The sequence below is a fragment of the Oncorhynchus tshawytscha genome, linkage group LG21, assembly GCF_018296145.1.
Source record: "Oncorhynchus tshawytscha isolate Ot180627B linkage group LG21, Otsh_v2.0, whole genome shotgun sequence".
Taxonomy (NCBI): domain Eukaryota; kingdom Metazoa; phylum Chordata; class Actinopteri; order Salmoniformes; family Salmonidae; genus Oncorhynchus; species Oncorhynchus tshawytscha.
In genome coordinates, this window is record NC_056449.1 from 31630333 (window position 1) to 31641563 (window position 11231).

The 11231-nt window shown below is 43.8% G+C and overlaps 1 protein-coding gene and 1 long non-coding RNA gene across 2 annotated transcripts in view; one reads left to right on the forward strand and one right to left on the reverse strand.

Moving 5' to 3' along the window:
• The window catches only part of LOC121840383 (beta-2 adrenergic receptor-like), a 6882-nt gene extending 3309 nt beyond the window's left edge, over positions 1-3573 (forward strand). Inside the window, 1 exon segment of the mRNA XM_042303327.1 lies at positions 2835-3573. The gene's annotated coding sequence lies outside the window, so the exon portion shown is untranslated.
• Positions 3504-4239, reverse strand: LOC121840384. The gene is made up of 3 exons (XR_006079590.1): positions 4177-4239; positions 3914-4015; positions 3504-3760 (listed from the first exon to the last, which is right to left on the reverse strand). It is a non-coding gene; the product is annotated as an uncharacterized LOC121840384 (long non-coding RNA).
• Positions 4240-11231: the final 6992 nt, after the last annotated feature.

Genomic DNA, 11231 nt, shown 5'->3' on the forward strand with positions numbered 1-11231 from the left:
TATGTTTTGATATGTTCATTTAGAGAGAGATCATGTAGATTGTTCCATCTACCTCACCGTGTCAATTGAGATATCTTTATTTTCTTATCATGTTTTATCTATTTCTGTCACATTGATTCACTAAACACAGAAACCAGGCTGGCTCATAAGTCCTTAGAGGGTGGACAACACAACACTTGTGATGGGTTCGATTCCCGCTGGGGCCACTCATAAGTGAAATGTATGAACATTTGATAAAAGCGTCTGCTGAATGGCATATATTATGAACAGTTAAAGAGAGAGAGAGAGAGAGAGAGAGAGAGAGAGAGAGAGAGAGAGAGACAGAGAGAGACACACACACATATGGACCATGCTCCATTTGTTTTTACATTAACCATTTTCTTGAGTTTCACACAAGATATAAACATTTTTCAACTTCAGCGGAATTCATGCAGATAAAAACACAGCGCAGAAAATTACAAAAAAAACCCGGCCAACATCTTTAGAGAGCAGAGTTCTGTTCTGCTCATAATTCCTCTGGCTTCGTGAGATACGAGAATGACCCAGGGGAATGGTGACAGGTGTGGTAGAACCCGTCTCTCTCTCCCCTGCCGAAACCTCACTCCTCAAAACCTCCCTTCTCAAAACCTCACTCCTCAAAACCTCACTCCTCAAAATCTCGCTTCTCAAAACCTCACTCCTCAAACCTCCCTTCTCAAAATCTCACTTCCTTCAAAACCTCACTCCTCAAACCTCCCTTCTCAAAACCTCACTCCTCAAAACCTCACTCCTCAAAACCTCACTCCTCAAAACCTCCCTTCTCAAAACCTCACTCCTCAAAACCTCACTCCTCAAAATCTCTCTTCTCAAAACCTCCCTTCTCAAAACCTTCCTTTTCAAAGTCTCACTCCTCAAAATCTCTCTTCTCAAAACGTCACTCCTCAAAATCTCCCTTCTCAGTCTCCCTTCTCAAAACCTCCCTTCTCAGTCTCTCTTCTCAAAACCTCACTCCTCAAAACCTCCTTCTCTGTCTCCCTTCTCAAAACCTCCCTTCTCAGTCTCTCTTCTCAAAACCTCCCTTCTCAGTCTCTCTTCTCAAAACCTCCCTTCTCAAAACCTCCCTTCTCAAACATGCTGGCAATGTTCTCTTCAGAAGACACTGCTTCCTTCATTCCACATTAATATTTATTGCTAGTTAATTAAGGAGGAGTTTTCAGATATTATCGGAGGTTTGACATTCATAGAATATTTACAATAGCTTTGATGTATAGAGTTGGGGAAACGAACACTTGCCTCAGGGTGCCTGTTGAGAAACAGAATTGTCTTGTGCTGTGCGATTCCTTTTGATAAGTCAATGATATGAGTCACAAATATGGTTATTGTTTGTTGTTGTTGCAAAATAGTGGTCGTAAGTTGTGACTTTAGTGACTTCAATAACTTTTCAAAGCCTGTGTGATTTTGGCACCACAGTCTTGAGGTTGGAGTACCTCTAGGCATCACCATATGCCTTATCTCTGGTGTACAATATATCTTTATGTGTAGAGTTGGACACACAAGGCTTTTGCATTCATTGACATGATGATAATCGCTGCTAAGCCACACTTTCCCTTATTAATCTGACCCCAGTGTCACAGCAGCCCTTCCGTCACCTCTCGTCAACTATCTGCTCTATCTTTACCCTGCTTCACAGAATACCATTTCCTCTCCCAGGTCTCCCGGTGTTGCTAGCAGAAGTCAGTGGTTAGTCTGTGGTTTGTTGACTGTATCTGTCGTTGTTGTTCTGGGAAGTAGACTGTTTTACTGAGAGCAGAGTCAGTTGTTTCCTCAGTGATCGGAGGGTAGGGTACAGACTGACTCCTTGGAATAACAAACAGTCTGTGGAACCAGGCCAGAGATAACAGTGTCCCTGTCTCCTGCCCTAGAGGTGCTGCTTACAGGACCTACGCAGGCTGCGTCAGAAATAACACACTCTTCCCTATCTAGTGCACTACTTTTGACCAGGATCCTAAGTGGTCAGCCAGTAAATATGAATGAGACAACAGGTGGACTGAGATGAGATTGAGATGTTTCTGATCAGGATGTGATTGCTGGTGGGTCTTTGGATCTCAGTGAAGTTTTCCAGAGTTTTTCCAAAGTAAACGGAAGTCTGGATCGTTCAGGAAATCTGACTAGACACTGACCTGGTTCTACGGATGTTGATGATGTCTGATTCGCTAAGTTTCTCTCTCTTTCTATCTCTCTTCTCTCTCTGTATCTCTCTCTTCTCTCTCTGTGTCTCTCTCTTCTCTCTCTGTATCTCTCTCTTCTCTCTCTGTCTCTCTCTTCTCTCTCTGTATCTCTCTTCTCTCTCTGTATCTCTCTCTTCTCTCTCTGTATCTCTCTCTTCTCTCTCTGTATCTCTCTCTTCTTTCTCTGTCTCTCTCTTCTCTCTCTGTATCTCTCTTCTCTCTCTGTATCTCTCTTCTCTCTCTGTATCTCTCTCTTCTCTCTCTGTATCTCTCTCTTCTCTCTCTGTATCTCTCTCTTCTTTCTCTGTATCTCCCTCTGTATCTCTCTCTTCTTTCTCTGTATCTCCCTCTGTATCTCTCTCTTCTTTCTCTGTATCTCCCTCTGTATCTCTCTCTTCTTTCTCTGTATCTCTCTCTCCCTGTCTTTTATCTCCTCTCCCATTTCTCTTTCTCTTTTTCCTTTTTTTCACGCTGTTTCTCGCTCACTTGCTTTCTCTCTCTCTCTCTCTCTCTCTCTCTCTCTCTCTCTCTCTCTCTCTCTCTCTCTCTCTCTCTCTCTCTCTCTCTCTCTCTCACTCTCTCCCTCTCTCCCTCTCTCTCTCTCCCTCTCTGGTCTTTTTTATCCAGGAAATTCCTGTGTTGTTGCAGAGCTGAGCCCTGTCCAGGCCGATAAACAGGGGATAAATCCATTATCTCCGCTGTTTAGCCGGGGAATCAGAAAACTCCCTCCCTTCTAAACAACAGCTGCAGGCAAGGAGCGATCTCAAGATTGGGATGTTTAACGTTCCCCCAGTCTGCCAGACAGTTAGCAGGAAGAACAAGTCTCTAATGGCACATCTATTCCCCACACTCCTCAAGTGTCGGTGGCTGTGTCCTAAATGATACCTGAGTTTACTCACCATAAGGGAAGTACTTTTGACCTGTGCCATACTGTATGGTGTGTGTTCACTATCGGCTTCTGTCAACAGTAGTGCATAATATAGTGCATAGGGGTATGAGTCAGCCACTTGAAAAGAGGCAAAACAACATTTATCAGAGGTGTTGTTTTGGATGTAACACCCCTTCCTCTGACCAGCCAGGCAGCTCTATGATCTACAGCTTGATCACACTGCAGATGCGAAAGGAGAGAGTAGGCAAATTTTAGCAGAGGCGTTGTTTTTCACATAGCCCCGACCACTTCCCCTAGCTGTTTAAGACATAGCCCCGACCACTTCCCCTAGCTGTTTAAGACATATCCCCGACCACTTCCCCTAGCTGTTTAAGACATAGCCCCGACCACTTCCCCTAGCTGTTTAAGACATAACCCCGACCACTTCCCCTAGCTGTTTAAGACATAGCCCCGACCACTTCCCCTAGCTGTTTAAGACATAACCCCGACCACTTCCCCTAGCTGTTTAAGACATAACCCCCCGACCACTTCCCCTAGCTGTTTAAGACATAACCCCGACCACCTCCCCTAGCTGTTTAAGACATAACCCCAACCACTTCCCCTAGCTGTTTAAGACATAACCCCGACCACTTCCCCTAGCTGTTTAAGACATAACCCCGACCACCTCCCCTAGCTGTTTAAAACATAACCCCGACTACTTCCCCTCCCTAGCTGTTTAAGACATAACCCGACCATTTCCCCTAGCTGTTTAAGACATAACTCCCGACCACTTTCCCCTAGCTGTTTTTCCCCGCTGTTTACATAGCCCCCCGACCACTTCCCCTAGCTGTTTAAGACATAACCCCGACCACCTCCCCTAGCTGTTTTTCACATAGCCCCGACCACTTCCCCTAGCTGTTTAAGACATAACCCCGACCACCTCTGTTTAAGACCCCCGAGCTGTTTAAGACATAACCCCGACCACCTCCCCTAGCTGTTTAAGACATAACCCCAACCACTTCCCCTAGCTGTTTAAGACATAACCCCGACCACTTCTGTTTAAGACCCCCGACCAGCTGTTTAAGACATAACCCCGACCACCTCCCCTAGCTGTTTAAGACATAACCCCGACCACCTCCCCTAGCTGTTTAAGACATAACTCCCCTAGACCATTTCCCCTAGCTGTTTTTCACATAGCCCCGACCATTTCCCCTAGCTGTTTAAGACATAACCCCGACCACCTCCCTAGCTGTTTAAGACATAACTCCAACCATTTCCCTAGCTGTTTAAGACATAACTCCGACCATTTCCCTAGCTGTTTAAGACATAACTCCGACCATTTCCCCTAGCTGTTTAAGACATAACTGTTTAAGACCATTTTTCCCTAGCTGTTTAAGACATAACTCCGACCATTTCCCTTGTTTTTCACATAGCCCCGACCATTTCCCTAGCTGTTTAAGACATAACTCCGACCATTTCCCCTAGCTGTTTTTCACATAGCCCCGACCATTTCCCCTAGCTGTTTAAGACATAACCCCGACCACCTCCCCTAGCTGTTTAAGACATAACTCCCCTAGACCATTTCCCCTAGCTGTTTTTCACATAGCCCCGACCATTTCCCCTAGCTGTTTAAGACATAACCCCGACCACCTCCCCTAGCTGTTTAAGACATAACTCCAACCATTTCCCCTAGCTGTTTAAGACATAACTCCGACCATTTCCTGTTTAAGACATAACTAGCTGTTTAAGACATAACTCCGACCATTTCCTGTTTAAGACATAACTAGCTGTTTAAGACATAACTCCATTTCCCCTAGCTGTTTTTCACCATTTCCCCTAGCTGTTTAAGACATAACTCTGACCATTTCCCCTAGCTGTTTAAGACATAACTCCGACCATTTCCCTAGCTGTTTTTCACATAGCCCCGACCATTTCCCCTAGCTGTTTAAGACATAACTCCGACAATTTCCCTAGCTGTTTAAGACATAACTCCGACCATTTCCCCTAACTGTTTAAGACATAACTCCGACCATTTCCCCTAGCTGTTTTTAACATATTTCCCCTAGCTGTTTACCACTTCCCCCCCTAGCTGTTTTTCACATAGCCCCGACCACTTCCCCTAGCTGTTTAAGACATAACTCCGACCATTTCCCCTAGCTGTTTAAGACATAACTCCGACCATTTCCCCTAGCTGTTTAAGACATAACTCCGACCATTTCCCCTAGCTGTTTTTCACATAGCCCCGACCACTTCCCCTAGCTGTAAACAGTCTTGTGATCAACAGTGTGCTATGACAATAGTATAACCACGCTAAATGTAGCTACTGTTGGCCAGGCTGTTTTCTACCCGTCTAAAACAGTTTTAGTGGCCTGTGTGTTGTGGCTTTGCGTCTCAAGTGTTGTCAACTGATGGTGTTGAATCTGTGAACTTTGTTCTTTTGGATGAATCTCTTTGTCCTGTACTGTAGCTTTGGCCGGCGCCAATTGTTGTCAAAAGCCCTGCAGCACAAAAAATATGTCAGTATGGGTCAATGTGTGATAGCAAATAAACACCGTTTTTTTATTGGATTTAGTTTTTTTATTCATAAATAAATTATAAAAAGCATTCATTATTTAAATGTTTATTGTTGTGTGGAATGTGCAAATCTAGTAACCCGACCATCTCACTACATTTGCATCAGCAGCCTACAAAAACTGAAAATTATACAGAAAAGACCCACACATTGAAAAGAAAACATGGTTTTAGACTTGGACATAAAGAACCCATATTTGAATAAATGCAAATCCAGAGGGTATGCATTCCCCTGTAAAAGCGTGCATGTGTGCTCTGTGTTTGTCTGTGTGTATTGGACATTTCAGTGCGTTTCTTTAATGCTGTGGTCTTTGTGTCAAAAAAAGAAAAGCTTCTAAAGAGGAACATCTAGCATAAACAGGTCATCTACACTGGTCTCTCCTGGTTCTCTCCTGGACATCTACTCTGCTCCCTCCTGGTCCTCTCCTGGACATCTACACTGCTCCCTCCTGGTCCTCTCCTGGACATCTACTCTGCTCCCTCCCGGTCCTCTCCTGGACATTTACACTGCTCCCTCCTGGTCCTCTCCTGGACACCTACTCTGCTCCCTCCTGGTCCTCTCCTGGACATCTACTCTGCTCCCTCCTGGTCCTCTCCTGGACATCTACACTGCTCCCTCCTGGTCCTCTCCTGGACATCTACACTGCTCCCTCCTGGTCCTCTCCTGGACATCTACACTGCTCCCTCCTGGTCCTCTCCTGGACATCTACACTGCTCCCTCCTGGTCCTCTCCTGGACACCTACTCTGCTCCCTCCTGGTCCTCTCCTGGACATCTACTCTGTTAATTCGGAGTCCTCTCCTGGACATCTACACTGCTCCCTCCTGGTCCTCTCCTGGACATCTACTCTGCTCCCTCCTGGTCCTCTCCTGGACATGTACTCTGCTCACTCCTGGTCCTCTCCTTGATTATCTACCTTGCTTCCTCCTGGCCATGACCTCTCCATGCACCTTGGCTCTGTGTGTGTCAAAGTTCATCATGGTGTATGTGTGTGTGGGTGCACATGTGTGCATGCATGCAGGGCCAGCCCTAGCCTTTTGGGCCTCTTCCAACTCACGGGCAAAACATTTTAGTGGCTCCCCTCTTGACAGTGGAGAGATTATTATTTATTTTTTTGTCAATTAAATGCAATTTAATTAACTGCAATTCTACACATTTTGCCAATAGGGCATTGAATTATTTTATTAAACACGTTTGCTGCACCTCGAGACATTGGGTGGAGAGATAAATGTGCAATTTTACAGCAAATGTCCTGCATTTCTACACAAAAACTCCAGATGCACAACCAAATTTCGAAATTACACCATGTTTATTGTACTGTTCTAACGCTCAACATTAACCTGAGACCCTGACTGAGTTCCCAAAAAACTGGTTGCCTATGTTTCTTATGCCTAGGGCCGGCCCTGTGTGTGTTTCCTAAATAAGGTGGTGTAGTATAAAATCTGTGTCTCTAGACAGCCAAACTGAGAGAGAGACGTTGTCATTATGTGCAATGATTCTAGAACCAACTAGCTGACTCTGCAGCATTCAGCCTAGCACCATGTAGGGGTTGGGGGGGCATTAGGACCACCCAGACATACCCACACACACACACACACACACACACACACACACACACACACACACACACACACACACACACACACACACACACACACACACGTACCAACATGAACTGCTAGACATCATACACTTAACTACTGCTAAGTTGGTGAATCAGGTTCCACTACGGTACAAATCAAGGTGTATAGTTTGTGTCCACAGTTTAGCGGATGTTATGAAATGCTTACGTACATTTCTAGTTTCTGACAATGCAGTAAAATGTCGAACAAGTACACAAATAATAATAAAACATTTTTAAAAAGTTAAACAAAAAAAAGATATCAAGAAAGTCAGGACAATTAACAACCCAAATTGCCCTGTAAAAGTAATGCAGATGCAATCGATACGTATATACACAGGAGGATTTACACTAGATCTACTGAGAGTGATATGTGCAGCAGTACATACTGTATATTAGTCAGTGGTTGAAAAAGTCCCCAGTTGTCATATTTGAGTCAAAGTAAAGATACTTTACCTTAATTGAAAATGACTCAAGTAAAATTGACAGTCACTCATTAAATTAAAATACTACTAAAAGTCTAAAAGTATATGGTTTTAAATATACTTCAGTATCAAAAATACATGTAATTGCTAAAATATACTTTAGTATCAAATGTACATGTAATTGCTGAAATATACTTAAGTATCAAAAGTAAAAAGTATAAATCATTTCAAATTCCTTATATTAAGCAAACCAGACAGCACCATTTTCTTGTTTTTAAAATGCACAGTTAGCCAGGGACACACTCCAACATTCAGACAATTTACCAACAAGGCATGTGTGTTTAGTGAGTCAGACAGATCATAGGCACCAGGGAAGACCAGGGATGTTCTCTTGATAAATGCATGAATTGAACAATATGTCCTGCAAGGCATAAAAAATGTAACGGGTACATTTGAGGGTCAGGGAAAATGTATGGAGTAAAAAGTACATTGTTTTCTTTAGGAATGTAGTAATAAAAAAAAAGTTGTCAAAAATAGAAATAGTAAAGTATAGATACCTCAAAAACGACTTTTAAGGAGTACTTTAATGTATTTTTAACAAGGTACTTCAGTATCAAAATATCACCACTGATATTACTGAGCTATGTCAAGAATCCGGTGTATAAATAAATATGCGATGTGTATAAAACAGTGTAACTAAACACAAAGTACAGTAGTAGAAATATCAGAATGAGCTGTGTCGGGAGTACAGTATTTCAATTCTCAATGTGAAACGGGAAACGTCCAGTGGTTCAATGTATTTACAACACTGGATAGCACCGGCAGCTGCTTGTATGCCTGTGTGTGTGAGTGTATGTGTTTTGTGAGTATGAGGGGTGTGATAGCTTGTGTCAGTGAGTGTGCATCCCCTGGTAGACGGCTAGTGATGGCTGTTCAGATAATAGAAGCTGTTTTATTTGTTGTTGTTGTTTTAGTGTACATAACTGTGTACCTATGCCAGTGTCTAGTCATTAATGTTTATGCTACCACAGACTAAATACTCTTAACCTGCATCCCAAATGGCACCCTATTCCCTACAGGGCCAATAGGGCTCTCTTCAAACGTAGTGCACTACATAGGCAATAGGGTGCAATTAGAGACCGTTTTTTGGCACAATCACACTTCATACATCAAATAGGCTTATCTGTATCTGTAGGTGGACTTGCTGTGTGGTCTGAATGGAAGTGCTGTACCAGTTCAATGTTTACTATATGTTTCTTTTCAAGATATTTTGTGCAAGATTTTGTCACTGTTTTGGTTGGGCTAACGTCCCAAGATCTAATGTCCTGTGGTATTTATGAAATGCTCTGATGACGTTTGGAGTAATAAATTATGTATTTGTTGGATGTTACTAGTGTTTTTTGTTTATTCTCCAAACATCCACTCGTTCAATAACTGCAAATACATAGTATTTTATAATACCAGTTCATCATCATCTTGACTATAAGTATGAAGCCTTGGCTGAGCCAGATCAGCTCATTGGAGCAGATCTTCTATTCCTGAGGCAGCTTGGTGTACAAGTAAACCCCCTGGACAAGGATGCTAGTTTGCCTTAGGGCCGTTACCCCAAATCTGTCTCCTTAATGCTGAGTGCCAAGCATCTTTTGTTGTGACTCGGCCCAGGATCAAACTCCCAACCTTCCATTCTGAGAACGGACACTGTAACCACAAGGCCAAAGAGTTGGTATAGTTAAAAATAACTGTCACATTATATTGCGTAACCGATAGCGTGAGTAAAACATTAGGTTTGATGGAAGATTCAGATCAAATTGTCTCTAGAGAAAATCAGGATGTGTGCTATGTCTCTTCCATACATGTAATCATACAAAACAATCTGCTGTATCCTGCCAAAACAGATCACTAACATTCTAAATCAGGGGTCGGCGATCAGGCAGCCCGCGGGCCAAAACAGATCATTAACATTCTAAATCAGGGGTCGGCGATCAGGCAGCCCGCGGGCCAAAACAGATCATTAACATTCTAAAAACAGATCAGGGGTCGGCGATCAGGCAGCCCGCGGGATCAAAACAGATCACTAACATTCTAAATCAGGGGTCGGCGATCAGGCAGCCCGCGGGCCAAAACAGATCAAAAAATCAGATCATTAACATTCTAAAAATCAGGGGTCGGCGATCAGGCAGCCCGCGGGCCAAAACAGATCACTAACATTCTAAATCAGGGGTCGGCGATCAGGCAGCCCGCGGGCCAAAACAGATCATTAACATTCTAAAATCAGGGGTCGGCGATCAGGCAGCCCGCGGGCCAAAACAGATCACTAACATTCTAAATCAGGGGTCGGCGATCAGGCAGCCGCGGACCAAAACCGACCTGCAAATGATTTTGTTTGGCCCCCCAAAAGGTTTATATATTTAGGAAATCTGTTCCCAAGTCTTCCCACCAAATGCCTCAATGTAATCAAGTCATGAAATTATTTCTATTTTCAAGTGCAATCTTATTTTGGGCTTAGTTTTGTTCAATTTGGTGTACAAATTATTATGATTAGCTTCCGGCCCGCGGACTATCCTAAATCTAGTGGCCTACCGCTGTTCTAAATAAACCCAATGGTATTTCTATATGATAAGCCATCCATGGAACATGAGTCACTGTGCAGTCTGTTACATGATCCTACTGTGGTATGAAAGGCTGTTGTTTGTACAGAGAGTTCCCTGATGTGCCATTCCAGGTTCTGGGCCACCATTTCCCACCATGCCCATTTCTCTCTCTCTATGGGGTGGTGCTGAAGCCTTATTAACGGCAGATCATAGTATATACACCCATTAACTTAAAGGGCATACAGAACAACACCGAAGCAAAACAAACAAAGTAAGGCCCCTGTCACTCACTGTAGAATGAGAAATTCCCCCCTAAAGAAAAGGGAAATCAGTTTGTACTATATGTATGTAGCGGTCCGACTGAACTGGGGCAACCAGCTATTTCAGTATGGGAAAGTGGGACAAGGGCATGTAACTAGAGTGAAGGCAATGGAGAGATGGAGGGATGGAGAGATTGGGGGATGGAGAGATTGAGGGATGGAGAGATGGAGGGATGAAGAGCTGGAGGGATGGACAGATGGAGGGATGGAGGGATGAATAGCTGGAGGGATGGACAGATGGAGAGATGGAGAGATTGAGGGATGGAGAGATGGAGGGATGGAGAGATGGAGGGATGAAGAGCTGGAGGGATGGACAGATGGAGAGATGGAGGGATGAAGAGCTGGAGGGATGGACAAATGGAGAGATAGAGGGATGAAGAGCTGGAGGGATGGACAGATGGAGGGATGGAGAGATGGAGGGATGGAGAGATGGAGGGATGGAGAGATTGAGGGATGGAGAGATTGAGGAATGGAGAGATTGAGGAATGGAGAGATGGGGAGATGGAGGGATGGAGAGATGGAGAGATGGAGAGATGGAGGGATGAAGAGATGGAGGGATGGAGGGAAGGACATTGTAAAAAATAAATCTGTTAATATCGAGACTGTGCATCTGTCCAAGATTCAAAATT